This window comes from Pelophylax lessonae, assembly GCF_965119305.1.
Source record: "Pelophylax lessonae genome assembly, chromosome: 2".
Lineage (NCBI taxonomy): Eukaryota > Metazoa > Chordata > Amphibia > Anura > Ranidae > Pelophylax > Pelophylax lessonae.
The window spans coordinates 87,421,504-87,448,875 of record NC_138769.1 but is presented as its reverse complement, the minus strand read 5'-3'; the positions used below and the strand labels follow the sequence as shown (position 1 = coordinate 87,448,875).

Below are 27,372 nucleotides of genomic sequence, written 5' to 3'. Positions count from 1 at the left end.
TGTAAATTTAATGGCTTGTATGTAGCACTGACTTGAAAGCCAAAAGTGTTTTTTAATAAGTTCCACCGTAAGCCCAGACTTCTCTAAACAGGAGGCATGTCCATTCCCAGATTTAAATCCTTAAATCCTGTGGTATGATCACCAGGCTGAAAGGCTTTTTCATCACAGCAGCACAGTTTGAGGCAATCTTATGGAGTCTGAGGTTGGCCTCAGAAAGCAAACCTTGAGCCTTTTGGAGCAGGTCTATGGCTTCTTCATCTGTGGGGTAAGGATATGAGTCCATCGTCCACGTAGAAGTCTCTCTCAACAAAGTGTCAAACGTCTGCGCCATACTCCCTTTCTCCATCAAGAGAAGTCCTTCATAGACCATATGTTGCAACAGCAGGAGAGGGACTGTTTCCGAAGACATGTACTTTCATGCGGTATTCAATCACTTCATTGTTTATGTTGTTGTCACAGTGCCATAGAAACCTTAGGAAGTTTATATGGTCTTCTTTTACTATGAAGCAATGCAACATTTGTTCAATGTCAGCAGTTATGGCAACCGGCTCTCTTCTGAACCTCATAAGTATTCCTACAAGGTTGTTGGTTATGTTAGGAACAGTGAGGAGAACATCATTCACGGATACGGCTTGATGCTTGGCTGAGTCGTTTTGGTTTACGTGGATGATACACTCCAACAAAAGGCAGATGTCTGTCTTTTTAGTTGATACAGCTCTATTTAAGTCTCTGTTTAGCTTTGTTATCATACCTTGATGATGATGAAGCAGACAGGCTAGGCTCACAAAAGCTAAAGCTGGGATAATTTCTCGTCCAGGCTTGTTCACTGATGAACCTGCAAAAATAAGAGAACGGAGGAAAGGGAACATTATAGTCTCTTTTATATCTTGAGCCCTGGTGTGCCCATTTCTCCTGCAGGTTGTATGGAAGTTTAGACACCACTGGATTCACGCCATGAGCAGTGTCCAGAAAGCTTAGCCTGGGTAGACGAGGGTCTGCCTTTGCCAATTCTAACTCCATGAGGAGGTTGCTTAGTTCTTAAAGCTTGTGATGATCTTTACTACCTATTTTTGGAAAGTTTTGCAGTCTCTTGAATAGAGCACTTTCATTGGCTTCAGAACTACCATAGGTTTGCTCAAGTCTCGTCCATGCAGCAGAAAGACCTGCATCTGGGTAGTCAACATGTACTGCTCTGTCTTTTAACACAATCTGCAGATTCTGGCCCCAGCCACTTTATAAGCAAATCAAGTTCCTCCTTGGCAGTAAGGTTGAGATCAACAATAGCAGCTTTGAAGGCTGATCTCCAAGCCCTGTAGTTCTCTGAACAGTCATCAAACTATGAGAGGCTAATGTTAATGAGCTCACAAATCATATATCTGGCAAAGTCAGATAAGACTGATCTCTCAGTCTTTGGTGCCAAAATAACTCGTGGGACCCCTCGGGTGTGAAAGTTCTCTGGTGAATAAGGGAGAGATTTACCAGGATATAATGACGTTGGGAGACCATTTAGCTTAATCTCTAAGGCTTCTGCTGGCTGTTGCTTGAACTGTGGCTTGTCGCTTGGAGTCACCTTGTCGTTAACGGGAGGTGATGTGGTTTGCTGTGTAGGTGCGTTGTGGACTTGAAGAGGCTCAGGCTTTTGTAGGTTGGAGGTCTCTGTGTTGAAAGTATGAACAATAATGTTATCAGGCATTATAGGAGATGATTCTGTATCTTTGCAAACACTATGCCTTAGCATGTATTCACTGGTGCGGTCAACTGGATCTTCCATTTCTGCTGGAATAGAACAGTTGGAATTAGTACTATCTCCCATTGCTTGTTCAAGGACCTTTAGCCTTGCTAGGACTGCTGCTTCCTTCTTTTTCCATTTGCAGAATCTTTATTTGGGATTCCGCCTTTGCTTGGTGAGCTGCCATCTCTGCTTGAAGAGTTTTGTTCTGAACTTCTATCTCTGCTTGGCGAGCTGTCATCTCTGCTTGGTGAGCTTTGTTCTGAGCTTCTAACTCTGCTTGGCGAGCTGTCATCTCTGCTTGGCGAGCTTTGTTCTGAGCTTCTATCTCTGCTGGCAAGAGGTCATCTCTGCTTGGAGAGCTGCTATCCCAGCTTCCTTTCTGGCAAATCTGTTTGGTCAGAGGCATGATGTATCTGTGTTGATAAGAGTGCTCAGAGCCTTGTGTAGACATTTTTCAAGTTTTGCAAGAAATGGTTACTGTCTCTTTAAGAAGACAAACAGCAGCTTAGAGAGGTGGGATAACACAATCCAATGCAGAGAAACAGTATTCAACATTCATAGATGACTTGCAGTAAGCTTGTGCGACCATGCGCTATCACAAGATGGCGGATGGCACTCAGCTTGATTGCAGAATAAACATACACATCTTGTAGGAATTCTACCACATTTTTTGACTTTTCTGACTCCAATTGTGGTAATAGTGGCTTATCCCATGCTGAGACCTATTCCTGGCCTGTATAAGCAGATGCAATCACAGGGGACAATAGTTATCAGACAGCTGAACTCACCAGATACAATTTCTTTCACTCCGCGTAGGTTTTATTGAAGTTTTGTTGTCTGCTACAGTGCATTGCGAAAGTATTCGGCCCCCTTGAACTTTTTGACCTTTTGCCACATGTCAGGCTTCATACATAAAGATATAACATTTTTTGTGAAGAATCAACAACAAGTGGGACACAATCATGAAGTGGAACGAAATTTATTGGATATTTCAAACTTTTTTAACAAATAAAAAACTGAAAAATTGGGAGTGCAAAATTATTCAGCCCCCTTAAGTTAATACTTTGCAGCGCCACCTTTTGCTGCGATTACAGCTGTAAGTCGCTTGGGGTATGTCTCTATCAGTTATGCACATTGAGAGACTGAAATTTTTGCCCATTCCTCCTTGCAAACCAGCTCGAGCTCGATCCATGAGGTTGGATGGAGAGCATTTGTGAACAGCAGTTTTCAGTTCTTTCCACAGATTCTCGATTGGATTCAGGTCTGGACTTTGACTTGGCCATTCTAACACCTGGATATGTTTATTTGTGAACCATTCCATTGTAGATTTTGCTTTATGTTTTGTATCATTGTCTTGTTGGAAGACAAATCTCCGTCCCAGTTCGATTTTGATTTCATCTGACCAGAGCACCTTCTTCCACATGTTTGGTGTGTCTCCCAGGTGGCTTGTGGCAAACTTTAAATTACAATTTTTGTGGATATCTTTAAGAAATGGCTTTCTTCTTGCCACTCTTCCATAAAGGCCAGATTTGTGCAGTATACAACTGATTGTTGTCCTATGGACAGAGTCTCCCATCTCAGCTGTAGATCTCTGCAGTTCATCCAGAGTGATCATGGGCAGGCCCGGACTGGGACAAGAAATAGGCCCGGGCATTTTGGACTGAGCAGCCCGTGAGGGGGGGGGGGGGGCGTGGCGGGGTGTGGCGTTCGTCGGGATGGTTGATGACAGGATTTAATGTTCCAGGATGTGTGGATTCGATTACGGTTCCTTTTTTAGTTTGAGACTGAGGACATGATACAGTAGATGGTCAGGGACTGCAGACGTGATACAAGAGATGGTCAGAGACGATACAAGAGATGGTAAGAGACTGCAGACATGATACAAGAGATGGTCAGAGACTGCGGACATGATACAAGAGATGGTCAGAGACTGCGGACATGATACAAGAGATGGTCCGAGACTGCAGACATGATACAGGAGATGGTCAGAGACTGAGGACATGATACAGGAAATGGTCAGAGACTGAGGACATGATACATGAGATGGTCAGAGACTGAGCACATGATACAGGAGATGGTCAGAGACTGAGGACATGATACAGGAGATGGTCAGAGACTGAGGACATGATACAGGAGATGGTCAGAGACTGAGGACATGATACAGGAGATGGTCAGAGACTGAGGACATGATACAGGATATGGTCAGAGACTGAGGACATGATACAGGAGATGGTCAGAGACTGCGGACATGATACAGGAGATGGTCAGAGACTGTGGACGTGATACAGTAGATGGTCAGAGACTGCAGACGTGATACAGTAGATGGTCAGAGACTGCAGACGTGGTACAGTTGATGGTCAGAGACTGCAGACGTGGTACAAGAGATGGTCAGAGACTGCAGACCTGATACAAGAGATGGTCAGAGACGATACAAGAGATGGTCAGAGACTGCAGACGTGATACAAGAGATGGTCAGAGACTGCAGACATGATACATGAGATGGTCAGAGACTGCAGACATGATACAAGAGATGGTCAGAGACTGCAGACATGATACAAGAGATGGTCAGAGACTGCAGACATGATATAAGAGATGGTCAGAGACTGCAGGCATGATACAGGAGATGGTCAGAGACTGCAGGCATGATACAGGAGATGGTCAGAGACGGCAGACATGATACAGGAGATGGTCAGAGACTGCAGACATGATACAGGAGATGGTCAGAGACTGCAGACATGATACAGGAGATAGTCAGAGACTGCAGACATGATACAGGAGATGGTCAGAGTCTGCAGACATAGTACAGGAGATGGTCAAGAGACTGCGGATGTGATACAAGAGAAGGTCAGAGACTGCAGACATGATAGAAGATAGAAGGACACTAGGGGGGCCGGAGAGCACAGGGAAAGCAGATAGCACTGGAGGAGCTGAAGGGCAAGGGGGGGACTGGAGAGAATTAAGGGGGGGTTTGGAAAGCATTGCAGGGGGGTTGGAAGGCGCAGGGTGGGGATAGTACTGGGGGGGGGGGGGTGTGCAGGGAAAACCAGGGGGATGGAGAGCATGGGGGGAATTGGAGAACACTGGGGGGGGGACTGGAAATCCCTTAGGGGGAGCACAAGGGGTGGAGAGCACTGGGGGAGCCAGAGAGCATAGGGTGAGATGAAAAGCACTGTGGGGACTTAAAGAGCAGGGGGGGCTAAAGAGCGCAGGGGGGGCTAAAGAGCGCAGGGGGGGCTAAAGAGCGCAGGAGGGGAGCTAAGATCACTGGAGGGGAGCTAAGATCACTGGGGGGGAGCTAAGATCACTGGGGGGAGCTAAGATCACTGGGGGGAACCAAGATCACTGGGGGGGAACCAAGATCACTGGGGGGGGACCAAGATCACTGGGGGGGGAGCCAAGATCACTGGGGGGGAGCAAAGATCACTGGGGGGGAGCCAAGATCACTGGGGGGGATCCAATATCACTGGGGGGGATCCAAGATCACTGGGGGGGAGCCAAGATCACTGGGGGGGACAAGATCACTGGGGGGGGCAGTAAAAGAAGTTGAATAGGAGGGGGATCCTCCTATAGGTTGAAAAGTTCAAGGGGGCCAAATACTTTCGCAAATACAAATACAAGGGGGCCAAATACTTACTGTATATAGTATAGCAGACAACAAATGTGGCAGATGATTGAAGATGGTATCTGCAGGTCAAAACATGGTAATGTGTTCCCGGATGCAAGCAGATTATATAAAGGCCTAGATAGATGTGGCCATCTCTATTCCCACAAGCATAAAGGCAGGAGCAGGAAATACATTATAAATGGGAGGGGACAGGAAGGAACACAGAAGGGAAAGGAAAGTGCTACAACTGAAATAACCACAAGATAGCAGTACAATGACCAAATATTTAGACATTACCATAATTATGCATTATATTATATCTTGCATATTAGTGTAACAGCACACCATGCATAACTTGGGGAGCCACTCTAGACAAACATCCAAAATGTGGTGCAGGTGGAAAAAATAGCCTGTCCCGGCTCTGTGTAGACACTCCTGGGAAGAAAAAGTCAAACTGCCGCACACCAGCACAGCCGAAATGCAGAATCAGTAGGCGCGACTTCAGCCCAGCTCCATCCAGGCCATGCCCGAGACACGTTTCACCCCACCCACAAGGCTTAATCTTGGAGGTAGACAGCTGATATCATTATTTTTTTTTCTTATTATTGCTACTACAACTATAACCTTTATCCACAGCACTGGTTCCGAGTAGTGTATGACTATGCTGACAACTCTTCTGTTGTCTGTGCTTGATTTAGGCAAACTCAATAACATATTGTCACAGTTGCCAGTGGCAGTTGCTGAAGAGAGTTAAGCTAACCATACACTAGAAGAATTTTGTTTGAAAGTGTAATGAAAGACAAATGTAAGAACGTTCATTCGATTTTCTCATTGTTAGTGGGGTCAGATTGGAGTTTGCTTTTGACCATAGTGACGAGAAAATGTGCAGGAGCAGGATGGAAATGTTATTTTCTTTTGGGAAAGTCCATTTATTCTAAAAGTGAATGTTAAAAGCAAGCAAATTTTGAAGTGCTTTCAAATGACAATCGATAAGTCATTGAAAGTACTGAGATATTTTTGTACGAATATTCACATTCGTTTGAAAATCTACTACTAATGTATACACAAGAAAACATAAATTGCCGTGGGACTTTATATGAGACGCAACGCACTCAATTGTAAAATCAACCCGGTAAAGGTTTGTTGGTAAATACAGTTTGAACAGATCAACAGTGACATAATACCATACGTATAGTCAATATACACATATTAATTTCGTAGCCAGGTACAGTGTTACAAAGATATTTTAATAATAGGTGTGAACTTGCATCTATGTAAATCCATGTGTTTTGTTATATGGTGTCACTTCTTTAGGGGTCAATGCACACACAATTGTCTAAAAAGTAGAAAAAGTTTAGGGATATATGACACACATAATAAAATGTATTCTGGTAATGCAAACATTGGGTATTAACCAAAAGGGGACCCAAATTTCAAAAAACTGCAAGACATCAAATACTCATGACCTAATGCTAGTCGCCTTGAAATGTCTGACCTGGGAACTGTGGGTATGGGATTTGAAGGGCCCAGCAGTGCAAACAGGACAAGGTGGAATGGCTGGCATGGAGAGCAATCCAACAGGTCCTCCACCGTGATGGCTGTGAAAGATGTGTCTATGTGTTAGTATACATGACATAAAACTACCACTTAAGTGTTGGCAATTAGGAAATTATATGTGTGAAGGATGTGAGATGTATGTATGTATAAATATGTGCAAAAAATTATAAATGCCAAAAAAAAGGGGAAAAACAGTAATACAGTAAACAGTAAAACAAAGTAAAAAAACTTTTTTTTAAAAAACTACTACTAATGTATGTTCCAAACAAAACTTGGCTATGGGGCCCCGTGATTTTTAGTTAATCTCCAGAGTGGAGTTGTCTGCACATACCTTCAGCAAAATGCAAAATGCCATAGGTCCCCCTGAAACCTCCAGCATGGCCACTTCTTCCCTTTCTTCCCCCCTACCCCATACATACACCCCCCTGTTGGCCCTGAAATGAGTGATAGATGAAATGAATGGGGCAGTCTTTGACACCAATAGAAGTTTTTGAAGTTGGATAATTAGTGCACCCGGGGTTTTAAGGTACCAGCAGTATTTTGCAGAGTGCTGTAGGGGTGTGCAGGCCATTTTTGATACCTCCCCTTTAGACGTTGGCTCATAAAAATCTTATCTATTTTGTGATGAGTTTACGATTAGGGCCATTTCATACGGGCTGGTCGATCAGGTCCGCCTATCAGTTTTTTCAGGCGGACCTGATCAGACCCTCCATTCACCCCTATAGGTTTACTTTTAGGGACCTTTCACGTGGGCAGTCTGATCAGGTCCGCCTATCAGTTTTTCAGGTGGACCTGATCAGACTCCCCATTTACCCCTATGGAGCAGTGGATGTCAGCGTTGACATGTCCGCTGACATCCGCCACTATCTGATCCAATCCTGTTCGCAAAATTCAGACAGATGGTGGTCCTATTTTCCATCTGTCTGGCGGGTCGGATCGGATATGATCAGATGAAAATGGACAGGTGTTATGTTTTCACCTGATCTCCCACTAGAGGAGAGTGGGACTGTGTCCATCTCCGCTCTGCACAGTGGGAGGAGATGAACCTGTCATCCGCCTGCTCAGCGGGGATCAGAAAGAAAAAAATGTACCTAAACTTAAGCTGTAGTACTAAAAGTAATCAGGTGCCAAAAAAAGAAGAGCCCATACCTAACTAAGAGCCCATGTCTAAACTGGGGGTGCTAGAAATGCACACCCCCCAGCAAAATAAAAAAAAAATAACTGTAAACTTTCATATAATACTCTGTCTATAACAGTTGGAAATCAGTATTAGTAAATTGGATGTTGATCATAGGCATTCAGATGCAGTTACAGCAATTTTTTGGGGTAAGGAATCTGTCAATCAAGAAAATTAAAATTGCATTTAGAAGTCTCATCGCATGCTGTTCTCCCTCTGGTTTTTGACAAGAAAACAGGGCTGGTTTTAGACTGGCATTCAGCAGTTTTTTGAGTCCCACATTTACCGCCTGCTGAATCTTACACTCACCCCCCAACCATCATTGAGGAAGAGGTTCAGAGCCAGACTCCGATGAAGAGAGATATTAAACCGGCACAACGCACCGTGCTTTATAAATAAAGGGAATGTCAAATGCGTTTCATAGCAATACCTGGGAAGATTCTTATTATGCGTCGTGTATTGATAAGTAGCTGCTGATGGTAAATGCAGAGAAGAATTTAATGTAGCTTCTACAGGAGAGAATAAAGGATCTCAGAAAAGATCAGGCAAAGCTTAAGCAAAATCTCATATTACTGACAATGCCACAATCACTGGAATAAATGGAGGCTTCACCTGACAAGGCTGTTATCTGAGAAAGTGCCAGTGCAGGCATCTGGCATATTTGAGATATTCAAAATAACACATTCTTCGCAGAATACTTAAAGAAGAAAGCTTTAAAACTTTATATTGAAAACTGCCATAAAACATAACCCCAGTAACATTTCAGAAAAGCTGTAATCCTTGCAGAAAGGTAACATCTGTAGCAAATAGCTGGCTGCATACGCTGCTTCTGTATTACGATCTGTTAAGTCTTCTCAGCAGCTATGCAAATGCTGACTTTCTCAAAGTCAGTGTGTGCATGCTATTAATATTACTATTATTCAGAATTTGTATACTGCCAACAGTTTGTGCAGCACTTTACAAAATTAAAGTGGTTGTAAAGGCAGAAGGATTTTTATCTCAATGTATTCTAGGCATCTAGATAAAAAGTCTTCTGTGTAAACTGCCCCCCTCAGCTCCCTAATACTTACCCAACTGCCTTCTCGATCCAGCGATGTCCATGAGTTCCTTGACTGTCCTGGACTGTCCCTCCTGATTGGCTGAGACACAACAGCGGCCCTATTGGCTCCCACTGCTGTCAATCAAACAAAGTTCGCCAGTAAGTAGAGAGGGGGCGGGGACAAACCATGGCTCCGTATCTGAATAGATATACGTAGCTGCGGCTTGGCTCAGGTGCCTCCATAGCAAACTCCAGGAAGGTACCCGAGAAGAGGAGGACACAGGCTGCTCTGTGCAAAACCACTTCACAGAGGAGGTAAGTATAACATGTTTGTTATTTTTATAGGAAAAAAAAGAAAAACAAGACTTTACAATCACTTTAAGGAAGACAGTACAGTTACAATACAATCCAGGAGGGTTTAGAGCAGGTGTGCCCAACCTTTTGAAGAGCGAGGGCCACCTAAGCCACTTAGTAACCAGTCGCGGGTCCCAATGAGTGGATGACAGTTCCGTGTCCACTCTGCATATGCAAAGCGGACACGGACACAGCCCGCTCTACTCTATGGGCCCTCTCATCCTTCATCCTATTCACCCAGACAGAAGGGGACAAATCCCCTTCTGTTTTTTTTAGCTGATCAGATTGGAGGTAGGCGGATGTAAACGGGCACAAGTCCATCAAAGAGGTGAATGGAAGTTTCGATTGGGTCTGTCTGAAAACTGACAGGCGGACCCATTCGGACCGATCATGTAAAAGGGGCCTAAGGCTGCTTCCACATTGATGTGATGTCGTTTATTTGCACCGCGGGTGCAGCGCAGTGCACCTGTGGCTTTCCTGTGGGTTGCCATAGAATTCTATTATATCCTGCAGGTGTGGTGCATTTTCAGAAAGCACACCAAACCCGCAGGTAATAACAGAAGTCTGTGGCTCGGTGCAGGTAACCTGCAGATCAGTTTGAAAGCAACTCAAAGTAACCAGTGCAGAACTAGAATGGATACGCCCCTTTTTATGTGCTTTTTATTGTTTTTAAAAACTGACCTTTAAACACAGTATTTACTTCAGAAATCACCCTGCAGGTATCGCTGTCTGTTGCTGTCCCAGGTGGAGTGCATTTGGCATCAGGAGCCGGCTCTATACCGGAAGCATTGGCACTGCTCTCTACTTCCTCTACTGCCGGCTCCGTTTACAACATGTATGCTCTGAAATGGCAGGTCGGGAACTCGCAATCTGGGCTTGCCAACCAGCCATCCCAGAACAGGAGGTCACGGACCAGCAATTGGGGGCCCCTGGTTTAAAGGGTCCTGCCTGCAACACAGTGAATTGTGGGTTTGGCATAGCTGCATTAATAGTGAGAGGGTTTAAAACTGGAGACTACTCATGGTGTACACCAGGGGTCCCCAAACTATGGCACTCCAGTTGTTCAGGAACTACAATTGCCATTATGTCTGTGAATGTCAGATTTTCAATGCCTCATGGGACGTGTAGTTCTGAAACAGCTGGAGGGCAGTAGTTTGGAGATCCCTGGTTTACACAGTCCTTGTACCAAGAATTACTAGAGGAGTGTAATACAGCGGTCCCCAACCGTTGTAAGAAAATTTGTATGTTTTTCGAATCATAATTGAGGTTTAAAAATTCAAAGGAGCAGGAAGGAAATTTTTTCTCACATGGTTTTCGTTTGGTAAAGTTTATTCATTTCTAAACTGTATGTTAAAAGCAAACAAAATCTTTTGAATAGCAATGAAATGTTCAGACATTTTCATATGAATTTTCCTAAGAATTTTCGTTTGAAATTCTACTAGTGAAATTCCAGCTTACAGGACAGGCCAGGGACAGTTAGGCTGGGAGAAAATATATAGATGATGCTGGCTGTACTCCAGCCAAGAAATGAGGTAGCCTCTATCTGACCTGCTGTAACTTCTAATGCAGATCATGAGATGTTCCCATTGTGCAGTCAGTGAAATCAGCATTTTCAGTAGAGGAGACTGTACAACTCTGCAAGACTAAAGCTGGCCATGCACTGATTGAAATTCGGCTGGTTCAGCAGGGATCAGCCGAATTTCGATCAATGTGTGGTCATCCCTGCTCTACAGAAGTCAATTGTTTGGTTGAAGGGACATGCTCGAAAAATGTTCTTGATCAGCAAGTGCAGCCTGTAATCAGTGTATTCTGACAATTGTCTGTCTGAATTCAATGTCATAGTGAAGGGATTCCTTCATCCACCTTGTTTGTGCTGATGAAAAAATTGTTTTGTTTTTTTTCCGGTAAGCCAGCGGGCTGAATCAGAGGCATAATTATAATGGTCGCAATTGTGACCTGGCCCCGTGCCTCAGGGGACCCATACGGCTCCCCTGTCATATTTATCTACATCAGGATGATGAGAGGTGCGGTGGGGCAGCATATAGAGCAACCGATGCTCTGCATTCTACTCCCTCCAGCCGCTGAATGCGGGAGGGAGAGGAGGAGAAGCGGGCATTCAGCGGCTGCAGGGAGGAAAATGCAGAGCAATGGTTGCTCTATATGGTGCCCCACGGCCCCTGCTAACCAGCCTGGTGCTAGGTGTTTTTGCCAGCGATCGGTCTCTGCGATTGCTGGCTCTGCTCCTGACTCCGGCTACCACTTCTTGGTTCCAGGCTGCTCCTGCTTGGTAAGGCTAGAGGTTTACTTTCCCTAGGCTGCTCCTGCAAGGAGGGCTAGGAAATATATTCTCTGCCACAGAATTGCCCAGTACCTGAGTGTGTTTAGGTGTCCCACTGTAACACTGCCCCCCCTCCTGTCACACTGCCCTCCCATCTTTGACACTGCGCCCCAACTTTCATACTGCCCCCACATGTCATACTGCCACCCCACCTATCACACTGTACTCATCTGTCATATTGCCCCCCCACCTGTTACACTGCCCCCTCCTGTCACACTGCCCCCCTTCACACTGCCCCCCACCTGCCACACTGCCCCTGTCATACTGCCCCCTCCTGTCACACTGCCTCCTTCACACTGCCCCATCATACTGACCCCCTCCTGTCACACTGCCCCCACCTGTCAAACTGCCCACTTCACACTGCCCCCTTCTGTCACACTGCCCCCCCACCTGTCACACTGCCTCCCTCCTGTCACACTGTCCCCTGTCATACTGGCTCCCTCCCGTTACACTGCCCCCACCTGTCAAACTGCCCCTGTCATACTGAGCCCCTCCTGTCACACTGCCCCCACCTGTCCCACTGCCCCCCCTTCACAGTGGCACCCCTCTTGTCACACTGCCACTTCACAATGCCCCCTCACACTGCCTCTCACCTGTCACACTGCCCCATCCTGCCACACTGTCCCCATCATACTGACCCCCTTCCATCACACTGCCCGACTCGTCAGACTGCCCCATCACACTGTCCCCCTCCTGTCACACTGCCCCCCTGTCACACTTCCCCTGTTACACTTCCCCGGTCATACTGCCTCGCTCCTGTCACACCGCCCCTGTAATACTGCCCCCCTCCTGTCACACTACCCCCCATCATACTGCCCCTCTCCTGTCAAAATGCCCCCATCATACTGCCTCCCTCCTGTCACACTGCTCCCGATCATACTGCCCCGCCTCCTGTCACACTGCCCCCCCACCACACTGCCCTGTCATACATCCCCCATCACACTGCCCCTTCTGTCAAAATGCCCCCATCACACTGTTACCCCCACATGTCACACTCCCTCTCTCCTGTCACACTGCCCCCCCTCCTGTTACTATATTGCCCCTGTCACATTGCCCCCCTCTTATCACGCTGCCCCATTCTGTCTTGCTGATCCTCTCTTGTCATAATACCCCCCCCCCCGTCACACTGCCCCCCACCTGTCACACTGCTATATATGCCACTGCCTCCTCCTGTCACACTGCCTTCCCTGTCATACTGCCCCTCTCTTCTGTCACACTGCCCAGGTACCCTTCTTAGATGACATGTCTGCATTTGATTTCTTTTTTAGATTTTCTTTCTTGTATTTTTATCTGGTGGTCTGGCCAGTAAAATGTATGTAAAACATTTATCTCAAAAGGAAAAAAAGTGTTTACTGTAACTGGTTACAAAGTGTGAGCTGAAGTATGGCTTTAATTTGTTAGTGTATTTAAATCTGTTACTACATTTAACACTCCGCTCCCCCTGACTGAGGGTGCCCCCTGTGTGCCTTCCTCCAGAGGGGGTGCACACTAATATAGGAGGTGTGTTACGGTGTGTGGCAGGTTTGGTGTGAGGATGGTGGTTGGGGAGTGTCAAAATGCACCTTGCATTATGCACTAGCCCTGTATCATGGTTTCTTTTATCCTGCTGCCCGTAGGCCCCTGTGTGCTCCCCTGGTCACACCCCCCCCCCCACTCCCCAGCATGTGAGTCATCCAGCCCTTCCTGGATCTCGGCCCAACCCAGGAAAAACAGACAGGCTTGGCTATTAGCCAAGCCTGCATACATTTACCTGTACTAGAAAGAAAAAAAAGAAAAAAAAATATTTACACTTTTAGCATTAGAAGGTGTTACACTCCTTTCTCTGAGCCAGTCACATCAGTGTCTGCACCAGAGTGGTTGTGTGTGCTGAAGCTCTCCCTCTCCAGACACCAGGGGGCCAGGTGAGTTACCTGGCCCCAGTGAGGATAGGAGATTCTGAGGATGACACGGGCTATGGTCCCCCTAAGCGATCTGATCTGCAATCCCAAGCTTCATCTTCACCTGAAGACCACGGCTGTGGCCCAAAAAAGGGGAATGTACCCTTTCAGTCCTATTTCAGGACTGGGAAATGGCAGTTCTCTGGTGAGTTTGGCAGAGGACATTACTGCACATGAGGTGGTTATGGCTATTGATAAGCTTGCTATTAAGAAGTCGCCTGGGCCAGATGGGTTAACAGCCGAGTTTTATAAGCACTTTAAGGTTACTGTAAGGTAAACCAGATTTCTACCACCAAAAAGCCAGTGCTGACTAATGCTCATACTCGTGCACATTTCACATGTGCTAATATTTATAAGCGAAGGACCAATGTCACTTCTGCATTACCAGTTCATCGCACACATATTTTTACGCATGCGCACACGTGCACATACCAATTAGCGCTTGGCGTCCAGTGGCCTATTTAAATTGCTCTATCACTGTGAGCAATTGCTGAATGGTCTTCAGCTTGTTCCTGTGTTCCTGAGACCTGACCTGTTGATCCTGCTTACCCGTGTATGACCTGGCTTGCCTTTGGACTTTGCCTCTGCCCATGCTCCAGCTTTGTTACCTACTACTCCAACCTTGGTTTGCTTAATGGACCTGATTTGCCGGCTGACCTTGTACCGCATTGCCTGGCTGTTAAAGACCTTGGCCTATCTTCTGGACTTTCTTGCTGATTCAGTATCTCACTGGCCAGTTGCCACTGATGGCTGCTTGTCTCCCGGTTCTACTCCCGTAAAAACGCTCTGGTGCCAAGCTGCTACTGCATCTAGTTCCAAGGACTGCAATTACCAGCTCTATCCACCTACAGAGTGAACATCACCAGCTAGCTGCTATGGCACTCGTGCCACTCCTTGCCTTTACCCTCTCTGTTCCCACCTTCAGCTTCCACAACATTCCAGTCTTCACCAGGTATGTGATAGTTACTCTGGCCCATATTTGGTGGAGGTTTTTAATGGCTGTCTCTGTCCTTTCATGCCCCCTAGATTTTTTAAAAGATTTGATTTTTGGAAAAAGGCTGCATGCGTGGGTTAAATATGTAACCATTTCTTAGAGGGTGTGTTTAGGTGGAGGTTAGGGCTTGGATGAGTTGAATCATGCTAATAATAATATGAAAATGTGTATTGGTTGGTATATTTACTTTTCTTTATATATTTTTCCTGGCAAAAAAGCTATTTTCTGTCTCTATGCAGATGTTAGCTATTATTATGTTTGTAAGATTTTAATAAACAAAAATGTACACTCTTTTCTCTGTCTCAAAGTTTAAACATCAGAGGTTTGTTTAGACCCCTGGTTTCTCACCAAAGCCTCCCAGCAGGGCTTCTAAAAACTGTCTAAAATAAAAATTAAAAAAATGTAAAAATAAAATAAAATTGGATGATAAAAAAATTATAAAAAAATAAAATAACAAAACATAAAAACAACTAACCCCATCCACTACCCTACTGATCACATCCAATGCATAACTGACAAACTCCACTGCCATATTGACACCATCCACTGCTCTACTGCCACTTTTTACAGTCCTACTGCTATCAGTGGCGGAACTACCAAAGTCGCAAGGGTTGCACTTGTGACTGGACCCTGGCGTTCATCCACCATGGGGGGGGGCCCAAGATGGCAGGAATGGGGCCCACTGCAGAATATGTAAAAGGGATCCACTGTGGGACTGTAATAAAGGGCCACGCAATAGGAGTAAAGGGCCCTGGGATCAGTGGGAAGGGTCCCGGGCTCAGAGGGAAGGGTCTTTCATGGTTCCTTGCACTGGGGCCCCAGTGTCTAGTGTTATGTCTCTGGGCTGAACTAACAGTTTATGGCCAGCCTAGGTATGGTTGCAGTTCTTCAGCCTCTGTTCTTTGAAAACTCTGCTCAGATGCTGTAACAGTGAAGGAAGAAAGTGGAGGGGAGCCAATGAAAGTGGAGGTGGTTAGTACAATGTCTATCTATTTCTGTGAATTCAAATACATTTTCAGCCAGAATGATTTGGAAGATGGATGGGCACAGATTTATGAGGGTGTCACACTCTGGAATGCACATTAGGTAGATGTGTTGTAAGATTAAATGTAAGCTATTACATTTAAAACACCCTTCTTTTAATGCTTCCAGACAACAGTGAATGTTCAATAGAGGTTTTGCATACAAAATTGCATGAAAGCAACTAGCCTTTCTCAGTCTTTTTAAGGAGTCATTGAATTAACTTTCCGGTTTCAGGGAGATGCTGCCAATAGCCACTTTTATCTACAGCTCATAGTAAATTTGCCTAATGGTTATTGGGAAGAATGTTCCTTAAATTTGTGGTCAGTTGGAAGAATCCTCCTCTTACAGATGGCTAAAGATCATTGGTGTCGGTGGCACACTATCTTTATGGCTCAAGGGACCCCTAGTAACCTCTGGAGAAACTCTAGGGCTTCACAGAACAATGGCGGAGAAAGGCTGAACTAGACTATAGACTTACACATTGTAATTCAAAAAGTTGTAACACTAGCAGAAGTATCCTTTTTTTAGCCATGTGACTATAAGGGCCCATTCACACCATACGTGCATGAACACTGATTGAAATCAGTTTCACATCAGTTTACTTCAGATTTCATGCATGTGGACATCAGTTCTCATACGTGTCAGTTATGTGCCCTATTCACACCAATGTTGATATCATGTCAGTTTTTTCTGGTGCAGAAAACTGCATACACATTACAGATTCCTGCGCAGAAAAAATCAGCATGGTGCGGTGTGAACAGGATGCATAGAGAACCATTGTTTTTTTTGTGTTTTGTTTTGTTTTTGAGCCCTTGCATAACGCATGCAGAAAAACCGATGTCCCTGCACCATGGTGTAAACAAGCGCTAAATTTAAAATCTTGTTGGACTTCCTCACCCTTCCCTCTCCCTTTCCCCACCCCCCTTCTGAGGTGGGGATCTTGATCATCCCATTTTGACTGTTTTTGTCAAATCGTAAGGTGTTGTACTTACTGACTATACTGTACCTGTGAGACGATACTGGATATTTTTGCATTGAACGTATATGTACTTGTTTATTATGTTATACCATGACAACTCTTACTGCAGTCAAAAACTTCTTCAGTGGGGGCCCTATCTCCTTTGGGATTCTTAGCTAGTTTAGGAGGCTGTGCCTCATGGGTTATGGGTCACTTTGGACAAAGGACTCACACTGATATATACAGGTCTTTCTCAAAAAATTAGCATATTGTGATAAAGTTCATTATTTTCTGTAAGGTACTGATAAACATTAGACTTTCATATATTTTAGATTCATTACACACAACTGAAGTAGTGCAAGCCTTTTATTGTTTTTAATATTGATGATTTTGGCATACAGCTCATGAAAAACCAAAATTCCTATCTCAAAAAATTAGCATATCATGAAAAGGTTCTCTAAACGAGCTATTAACCTAATCATCAGAATCAACTAATTAACTCTAAACACCTGCAAAAGATTCCTGAGGCTTTTAAAAACTCCCAGCCTGGTTCATTACTCAAAACCACAATCATGGGTAAGACTGCCGACCTGACTGCTGTCCAGAAGGCCATCATTGACACCCTCAAGCAAGAGGGTAAGACACAGAAAGAAATTTCTGAACTAATAGGCTGTTCCCAGAGTACTGTATCAAGGCACCTCAGTGGGAAGTCTGTGAGAAGGAAAAAGTGTGGCAGAAAATGCTGCACAACGAGAAGAGGTGTCCGGACCCTGAGGAAGATTGTGGAGAAGGACCGATTCCAGAGCTGCTGGTGTTGGTCCACTGTGTTTTATCAAGGGCAGGGTCAATGCAGCTAGCTATCAGGAGATTTTGGAGCACTTCATGCTTCCATCTGCTGAAAAGCTTTATGGAGATGAAGATTTCATTTTTCAGCAAGACCTGGCACCTGCTCACAGTGCCAAAACCACTGGTAAATGGTTTACTGACCATGGTATTACTGTGCTCAATTGGCCTGCCAACTCTCCTGACCTGAACCCCATAGAGAATCTGTGGGATGTTGTGAAGAGAAAGTTGAGAGACGCAAGACCCAACACTCTGGATGAGCTCAAGGCCGCTATCGAAGCATCCTGGGCCTCCATAACACCTCAGCAGTGCCACAGGCTGATTGCCTCCATACCACGCCGCATTGAAGCAGTCATTTCTGCAAAAGGATTCCCGACCAAGTATTGAGTGCATAGCTGAACATAATTATTTGAAGGTTGACTTTTTTTGTATTAAAAACACTTTTTTTTTATTGGTCGGATGAAATATGCTAATTTTGTGAGATAGGAATTTTGGTTTTTTATGAGCTGTATGCCAAAATCATCAATATTAAAAACAATAAAAGGCTTGCACTACTTCAGTTGTGTGTAATGAATCTAAAATATATGAACGTCCAATGTTTATCAGTACATTACAGAAAATAATGAACTTTATCACAATATGCTAATTTTTTGAGAAGGACCTGTATATAATACTGTATGTGTGTGTAAATGTGTGTGTGTGTATGTATATATATATATATATATATATACACACAGTATCTCACAGAAGTGAGCACACCCCTCACATTTTTGTAAATATTTTATTATATCTTTTCATTTGACAACACTGAAGAAATTACACTTTGCTACAATGTAAAGTAGTGAGTGTACAGCTTGTATAACAGTGTAAATTTGCTGTCCCCTCAAAATAACTCAACAGTCATCAATGTCTAAAACGCTGGCAACAAACGTGAGTACACCCCTAAGATAAAATGTTCAAATTGGGTCAAATTGCCAATATTTTGTGTGGCCACCATTATTTTCCAGCACTGCCTTATCCTCTTAGGCATGGAGTTCACCAGAGCTTCACAGGTTGCCACTGGAGTCCTCTTCCACTCCTCCATGATGACATCATGGAGCTGGTGGATGTTAGAGACCCTGTGCTCCTCCACCTTCCATTTGAGGATGCCCCATAGATGCTCAATAGGGTTTACGTCTAGAGACATGCTTGGTCAGTCAATCCCTTTTACCCTCAGCTTCTTTAGCAAGGCAGTGGTCACCTTGGAGGTGTGTTTGGGGTCATTATCATGTTGGAATACTGCCCTGCGGCCCAGTCTCCGAAGGGAGGGGATCATGCTCTGCTTCAGTATGTCACAGTACATGCTGGCATTCATGGTTCCCTCAATGAACTGTAGCTCCTCAGTGCCGGCAGCACTCATGCAGCCCCAGACCATGACACTCCCATCACCATGCTTGACTATAGGCAAGACACGCTTGTCTTTGTACCCCTCACCTGGTTGCCGCCACACATGCTGGACACCAAATACGTTTATCTTGGTCTCATCAGACCATGGGACATGGTTCCTTTATGGTCTGAGCACTGACAGGCTGACCCCCCCCCCCCCACCCCTTCAACCTCTGCAACAATGCTGGCAGCACTCACATGTCTATTTCCCAAAGACAACCTCTGGATATGACACTGAGCATGTGCACTCAACCTCTTTGGTTGACCATAGTGAGGCCTGTTCTGAGTGTAACCTGTTCTGTTAAACCGCTGTATGGTCTTGGGCACAGTGCTGCAGCTCAGTTTCAGGGTCTTGGCAATCTTCGTATAGCCTAGGCCATCTTTATGTAGAAAAACAATTCTTTTTTTCAGATCCTCAGAAAGTTCTTTGCCATGAGGTGCCATGTTGAACTTCCAGTGACCAGTATGAGAGAGTGAGAGCGATGACACCAAATTTAACACACCTGCTCCCCATTCACACCTGAGACCTTCTAACACTAACAATTTACGTGACACCGGGGAGGCAAAATGGCTAATTGGGCCCAATTTCTTCAGGGTTGTCACATGAAAAGATATAATAAAATATTTATAAAAATGTGTGGGGGGGGTGTGTACTCACTTTTGTGAGATACTGTGTGTGTATATATATATATATATATATATATATATATATATATATATATATATATATATGTGTGTGTGTGAGTGTGTGTTCATTGAGGTATAAATAAAAGGTAGCTAGGCAGGACATGTGTTTTTTCTCTCGGCTCTCCAGGGCTTAGGGGGACTACTGTACAAGGCAAGAGTTTCTTGCCCCAAGGGGGCAGAGTCCACATTAGCACTAATGTTGGCCTTTTCTACGTTTAGATTTATTGCTGTAATGCTTTGCTGAAGGGTTGCCTCCTTGGAGGGGATGCTCCTATTGTTTGACTATGACCAAGTTGTATATCACTTTATAAAGTACTGTACCTTCTAGAATAATGTGTGTAAAATAGTTTAAAATTGTAAGTAAATTTACTAATTGTAAATTAGCTAGGATAAGGACTTAATTCAGAAGTAGGCTTGTAAATATGTTTTGTAAGTAAATAATCCTTGTTCTGCAATAATCCTTGTTCCTCTTTACATGGGCCAGGCACGAGGCTCCCCATTTGTAAATAATATTAATATTTATTGAAAATATTTTCTTATCATTTGTGGGGAATGCCTTTTCCTCATCCTATCCCCTTCCTGTATTGGTATTGCTTTGGGATACTCCGCTCTTGGGCTCAGGAGCTTGGTTTTCATAGTGGCCCATGAAGACAGGGGCATTTTTTTTTTTAGATAGGGTTTTAACCCCAAAAATAAAAACCCCACAAAAAAAGAGTTGCACAGCCTGTTTACTGAGTATAAAAATGTGGGGTGCCTGGCTGCTGTGTGCCAAACAGGGAATGGAACCCAGGATCAAATTGCCACACCAATCCAGTCTTTACACTACAAATGCAGTAAGGCAAAAAAACTTCTGCCTTTAGAACCACTTTAAGTTTTTTATTGCTTTATCTAATTAAGGGAGATTCATTCTCAATATTTTTGCTGTTGACCATTGTCATCAGGACAGAAAGTATCAACTATCAAAGGTGGGGGTTAACCCTCACTTTGAGGAAATGACGCTATCCAATACTTTAAAAGGTCTTGGTGGACTTTCTAATGTTTCTTATTTTATTAAAAGAAAAAAAGGCTTTAGTAACACATTATTGCATTCCTTGCAATAAGGAAAAAGCCTTAAACTAGCTGTCCCCCCTCCCCATAATCATTATCTGGTTTTTCTCCCAGCTGCTGTCAGTAAAATCCAATAAGGAGGAAGCTGGGGGGGGGGGGTTAGGCCCTCCTTACTTAATTACAATGTTTCATTAAGGTACTTGTGTGTATTGTCCCAAGATCAGGGTTCCCATTGATAAGTAACATTTAGGTTTTTTACATTTTAGAATGGGGTGTCTCAAAATGTTGCACATTTGCAAAGGGTGCCATGACTGACAAAAGGTTTAGACACACTGACTTACACAATGCCCTGAATGTAAAGGGTCTGAGTTCTGAGCAGTGTCTAACGCAGCCTGTGGGCAGAGTGTTGGAATACAGAATTGTATTTTGTGCAACAACTACTGTATATCAGTGTTTAGTAGAGATATGTGTCTTTTCCCTGAATAAAGTTCCTGTTTCCTGTCTGCAGTTAAGCAGCAAAGCCCATGTGGACTGTGAACTGGTTGTTCTGTAGGACTGTATACAGAGTTTCTAACAGGTTACAACCCCAGGCATAGCCCAGACTTCCACCCAGTAGACAAGCTGAGAACCCAGTCATAGCCCAGTTATAGCTAGCTACAGTAAATAAGTGCAAGATACAGCAACAGACAGAAGACTGCAACAGAATAAAAGGGAAATGACCAGTAGCACAGCTGCAACAAAGCTTTCATTTGCAAATCTGACAAACCAGAACTGCCAGTCTTGAAAATCCAAGGTAAAAATGCTGCTAATAAGAGAAGGTACGTGTAAATGTATAAATTAAGTCAGGCCAGAGCAATTTTCAGATGAGTGGATTGAGAAAGAACAAAAGGTGCATGAAAGAGCTAATCTCAGCAATAAACTGTATTTGATTACCAAACCAAGCTGATGAAAGGCTGGGATATGCAGGAATACACAAGGCACACCTTGGAAATGGTTGAACACCTGAGAGGTATAGGAGAAGAAATAAAAGATTTTCATGTCGCAGTAATATTACTCAGTGGTTTACCAGAAAGTCACAGCACTTGATAAACTGACAATGGAATATGTTAAGGGCAAACTTGTGGATGAATATAAGCGTAAACCATAACGCATTAATAGTGACAGTGTTTCTGATGCAGAGTCTGCTAAAAGACGAAAAATTGGAGTAAAAACACTAACATGCAACAAGAAACATGTGAATGTTTTGTTTGCAAGAAACAAGGTAATTTAAAAGTAGAAGAATCTGGAATGCTAGCATGCGAAAACAAACTAAACTACAAAAGGCCAAAAGTGTGAATGAAGAAACTGATTTTGCGCCAGATAATGAATATGTTTTTCAATCCAAATGTTGCACCTCATCTTTGCAGGCATGGTGTGATGATTCAGGAGTTATGAGTCACATGACAAATGACAGACATTTCTTTATTCACCTTGACTAGAGTAAAACAGAAAAAAAATCACCAATGGGGAAATAATGGAATCAGAAGGAAAAGGAGTTGGTTTTCTTTACTGTCCTATTTCCCTGAGTGTCATTAGAAAGATACTGTACCGGTGAAAAATCTCCTCTATGTGCCTTCTCTTGAAACAAATCTTTTATCAGTGAAGAAGCTCACAAAACAAGGCAATTTAGTGACCTCCCAAGATGTCAGCTGTGCCTTTACAAAAGAGGATATGTTACTTGCAAATGCTAAAATTACAGATGAACTGTATCAGCTGAACTGTAATGGGGTGGTTAATACTGCCCAGGAGGAAAAACATTCAAACTGCATTCACACATGGCACAGACGACTTCAGCACAGACGTCCTGACATAATAAAGAAACTAACTGAGAATTACTATGCAAATGAATTGAGTCCATGTGATCAAACAATGAAATGCACCAGCTGTATAAAATGAATTTTAACAAGAAAAGCCTTTCCAAAGCAGAGTAAGAGAGCTAAGAAACCTCTGGATTTAATTAATTCGGATCTGTGTGGTCCAATGGAAAAATTGACTCCAGGAAAAAACAGATATTTTCTCACTTTTAAAGATGAATACTTCATGTGTAAAACAGTATAGTAATGAAGCTGCGCCAATCCAATGAACAAATCCATGAATAAATAAATATCAATAGCATGTGCAAATTAATAACTCAATCATAATTAAGTATAATGTGACTTCAGTGCTGTAACCAGAGTATCAATATAAAGTGCTTTGTAGTGCAACTAAAAGGTACAGGTATGTAGCGTGACTTCAGTGGCAATCATATAAATAGTGGCTAAGTGACACCAATAAATAGTAAAAATAAATATAAATATATAGCGGTGAATAAATAATGAGTCACTTAGAGTGCAGACTTAGGAAAATCAAATATATAGCGTGACTCCAGTGCCAATAATAAATAGGGTGAATGGATAACACCAATAATGGATAAAAATAAATGACAATAAATGAATCATGAGTAGAAATTGGTGAAAATGTCCATAATTGAAATAAATGATCTCAATACATAAATCACAGCAAAAAAAGTTCATAAATATGACAATCAAGGTGCGGTCTTGTGATTGGTGTTCCCCCTAGGTATCATATGTGAACCAATCAAGGGAGTGATTTCAACACCATAGGTGGACGGTGAGAAATTCAAAAGGTTAATTCTTCCGGGTGTACTACACCCTTACCTTACTGCTGTAAGGCTACAGCATAAGAGAGGAAACTTCTAGAAGACCTGCAATCATCCAGGGGGTGTTGGAGAGCGCCTGTGGGATCCTTACTGCTGCAAGGATACAGCTGGTGACAGGGGTTCTTGCCACTCCTATAACCTTCCAGGGGGGGTAGGGGGTGTCATGGCGCCCTAAAATTCTCCAAATAACGATGCAGAAAGGAGAGGATCTTCTAGTGTAGAATTTCAGTATAAAGTTTATTTAAAAAAACGTAGTAACTTACAGTTTTATAAGCATCAGACAATGTTTAAACGCTCTTAGAAAGTTATGTAGACAACTAGAAGGTAATGTGTTACCATAATCCCTGAACATAGGTTTTAAAGAAAACCCCCTTGTTAGATGTGGGACTTTAAAGGTAACAATTGATTACACATAGAGGATATTATATTGTAATTTTTTTCTAAAATAGTTTATTGCAAATTGGTTATAACCCTCTTCAACCAAATATTCATCTATATTCAACATGATAGTACAACATTTATGGCCATACACAAAATGGCTCATCAGTTACATTGCAGAAATAAAAACAAAACAAACATGGTGCTACTTATAGGAGTGGTACATATTCAAACGCGTTTCGATAAATGTGTGATTAATAACATACAGATCTTCGTCAGGGATTTTGGTTCCACTCCTGAAAGAGTACAACATAGTGTAAGTTTTATACAGATTGAAAAATATGCATATAAGATACATATACTCATATTCAATATGCGCCTGCGACTACTTCTCCCCTGGAAGCAGCCAAGAAATTCCTCCCCAACTCACAACTCCAGCCCACCAAGTCCCACCACATACCTGACACCCCGCACCCCGCTATATTCCTCCTTTGGAGTGTATCCTGTGTTCTCAGATGATCGAAGCTAGAGCCAAGTAAGAATAGTTCCTGCTTCTTATTCCTAAAACGATGAGCATATCAAATCAGCTAATGTAGTAATCCCCCTAGGGGTATCAGAGAGGCACAAAGTTAACTTCCGAGTTTGCCTAACGTCTTTACGCGTATCGTCACAGTCACGTGACTTCTTCAGGAGATCTCCCTGGATGATTAAAGGACCACTAGGATACAGCACTGAAGTCACATTATACTTATACATTATACTTACTTATGATCGAGTTATTAATTTGCACATGCTATTGATATTTATTTATTCACGGATTTGTTCATTGGATTAGCGCAGCTTCATTACTATACTGTTTTATACTATTTATTCAGTGTTCTGGTAAGGCTGAACTAGGAGCTGCAGCTTTCCCTTGTCTTCAGCTATCTCCCTATTTCATTTTTTTGTGATAGTGCAGGTGTTTTTCACATACCTGAATACTCCATGTGTACTACACTATATCTGTTACACAACAAAAGCGAAGTACCAGAGAAACTTGAACAGTATCTGGCTCAAGTAAGCAACAAATTTGGCAAAATGTGCGCAGACAATGGAACTGAATATACAAGTAATAACACACGTGATTCTCAAAAAGCTTGGCATTATATTTCACACTACTGTACCATACAACCCAGAACAACATGGGGTTGCAGAAAGAATGAACCGTATTCCATGTGAGAGTGGAAGAACCATGCTGTTTGATGCAGATATACCAACCACATATGGAGGGGAAGCAATTGTGACAGCATGCAATCTCCAAAATCGACTATCTGGAAAATCAACCGAGAAAACTCTATATGAACTGTGGAAAGGAAAAGTCCCGAATTTGAACCATCTAAAAAATGTCTGAAGCAAAGCCCATATGCACATCCCAAAAGAAAAACGTACAAAATGGGATGCTTGCGCAAAAGTGTACTTGTGGGGTACAGTGAATCTCCAAAGGGATACACCAAGACACAATCAATAACCATCAGTAGAAATGTAATTGTTGATAAACCTTTAGTGTGTTAAAAATTTCAGGAACTAACATAAACTCCTCAAACTGAGGGAAATTCCACACCAGTGTCACATGAAGATAAGCAGCAAAGTGACACAGAAATGGAAATTAAAGCTGACAATCCAAATGCTGTAAAGAGGCTTCAATCAGAAAATCCACCAGAAATAATGAAGGCATCCCAGCCAAACGTCTGTCCTATGTTGTTCACGTAGCATTAAAACTGGAGCCAGATTCATGGGATGAGATGCAAAGACTTCTGACTCATGAGAAACAAAATTGGATCAGAACTGCTGATGAAGATTGCAGATGTTTGACAAGAAACTGATTTATAGAACTGCGATCCGAAATAGAACTTATAAAAGAAGTAGTTGTTCAATGGGAAGGTTGGAATACAGAATTATATTTTGTGCAACAACTAATATTCTTCAATCAGTAGATGGCAGTGTTTAGAAGTTTGTAGAGTCGTCTATGTGTAGCACTACCACCGCAGGGGCCACTGGTAGCTGGTTCCCCTATTCCGGCACAGCCAGGTAACACGCATTCTCCGCTGGCACCAAATACATGAAGTCAGTCCCTTGGCTTTGTTTTTATGTTTTTTTAGAGGTTACAACTTGGATGGGGTGAAGGGATATATGGGATGCCCAACTTGAATCAAAGAACAAAAACCAGGAACAACTACCTCCCTATGTACAAGGTCTTGAACTTGTCCTTCTTTCACTAACAGTCTCTGAAGATAAAAATGCAAAACCCCTTAAGTACTAAGAACTCTCAGTCCCTTAGAAATTAGTACAAAGTGTTGTAGGCTGCATACCAGTGTATCTCCAACTTTACTGTAGACACTGATCTCAGCTCTACTATCTGCAGGAACTACCAGCCCACCTGGCTGCTTCTTCACCAGCCCACCCGGCTTCTCTGAAGATTTCCCAGGGCAAGGGAAAGGAAATATTAAGCACAACACTTTCTTCCAAAAAGGCTTGCTACATGTGGCAGTCTCTCCCCTTTTGAATACCTAGGTGTGCTGATGTATTCACACTGTCCTCCTTGCTCCCGCTGCTTCTTAGGTAAGACTCCTTTCAAACCACACTGCTGTCAGAATCCTCGCAAGCAAGCCCGAGCTCCAGCCTAAGGGGCTCTCCTTTAAGGCCATGACAGCCTCCTCTGCACTCCATCTGTCTGTAGGGTGTCTTGCCTACAGTCAAGCATGGTGGTGAGAGTGTCATGGTCTGGGGTTGCATGAGTGCTGCTGGCAAGGAGCTACAGTTCATTGAGGGAACCATCATGTACTGTGACATCCTGAAGTACAGCATGATCCTCCCCCTTCAGGGACTGGGCTGCAGGGCAGTATTCCAACACGATAACGACCCCAAACACACCTCCAAGGTGACCACTACCTTGCTAAAGACGCTGAAGTAAAAGTGATGGACAGGCCAAGCATGTTACCAGACCTAAACCCTATTGAGAATCTGTGGCGGATCCTCAAACGTAGAGGGTGGAGGTGCGCAAGGTCTCTAACATCCACCAGCTCCGTAATGTCATCATGGAGGAGTGGAAGACGATTCCAGTGGCAACCTGTGAAGCTCTGGTGAACTCCATGCCCAAGAGGGTTAAGGCAGTGTTGGAAAATAATAATGGCCACACAAAATATTGACACTTTGGCCCCAATTTGGACATTTTCACTTAGGGGTGTACTCACTTTTGTTGCAAGCGGTTTAAACCACTGTATGGTTTGCCCATCCTTGCAGCCTGATCTGTGCCCATATGCAGCCTGATCTGGGCCCATCATTGTAGCCTGATATGTGCCCATATGCAGCTTCTTTAGCAAGGCAGTGGTTGTCTTGGAGGTGTGCTTGGGATCATTATAATGTTGCAATACTGCCCTGCGGCCCAGTCTTCGAAGGAAAGGGATCATGCCCTGTTTCAGTAAGTCACAGTACATGGTGCATTCATGGTTTCCTCAATGAACTGTAGCTCCCCAGTGCCTGCAGCACTCATGCAGCCCCAGACCATGACACTCCCACCACCATGCTTGACTATAGGCAAGACA

The 27,372-nt window shown here is 43.6% G+C and overlaps 1 long non-coding RNA gene across 1 annotated transcript in view; it reads right to left on the bottom strand.

Annotated features, from left to right (window-relative positions):
• The window catches only part of LOC309547731, a 758,845-nt gene that overhangs the window by 494,865 nt on the left and 236,608 nt on the right, over positions 1–27,372 (bottom strand). The gene's annotated exons all lie outside the window — the stretch shown is intronic.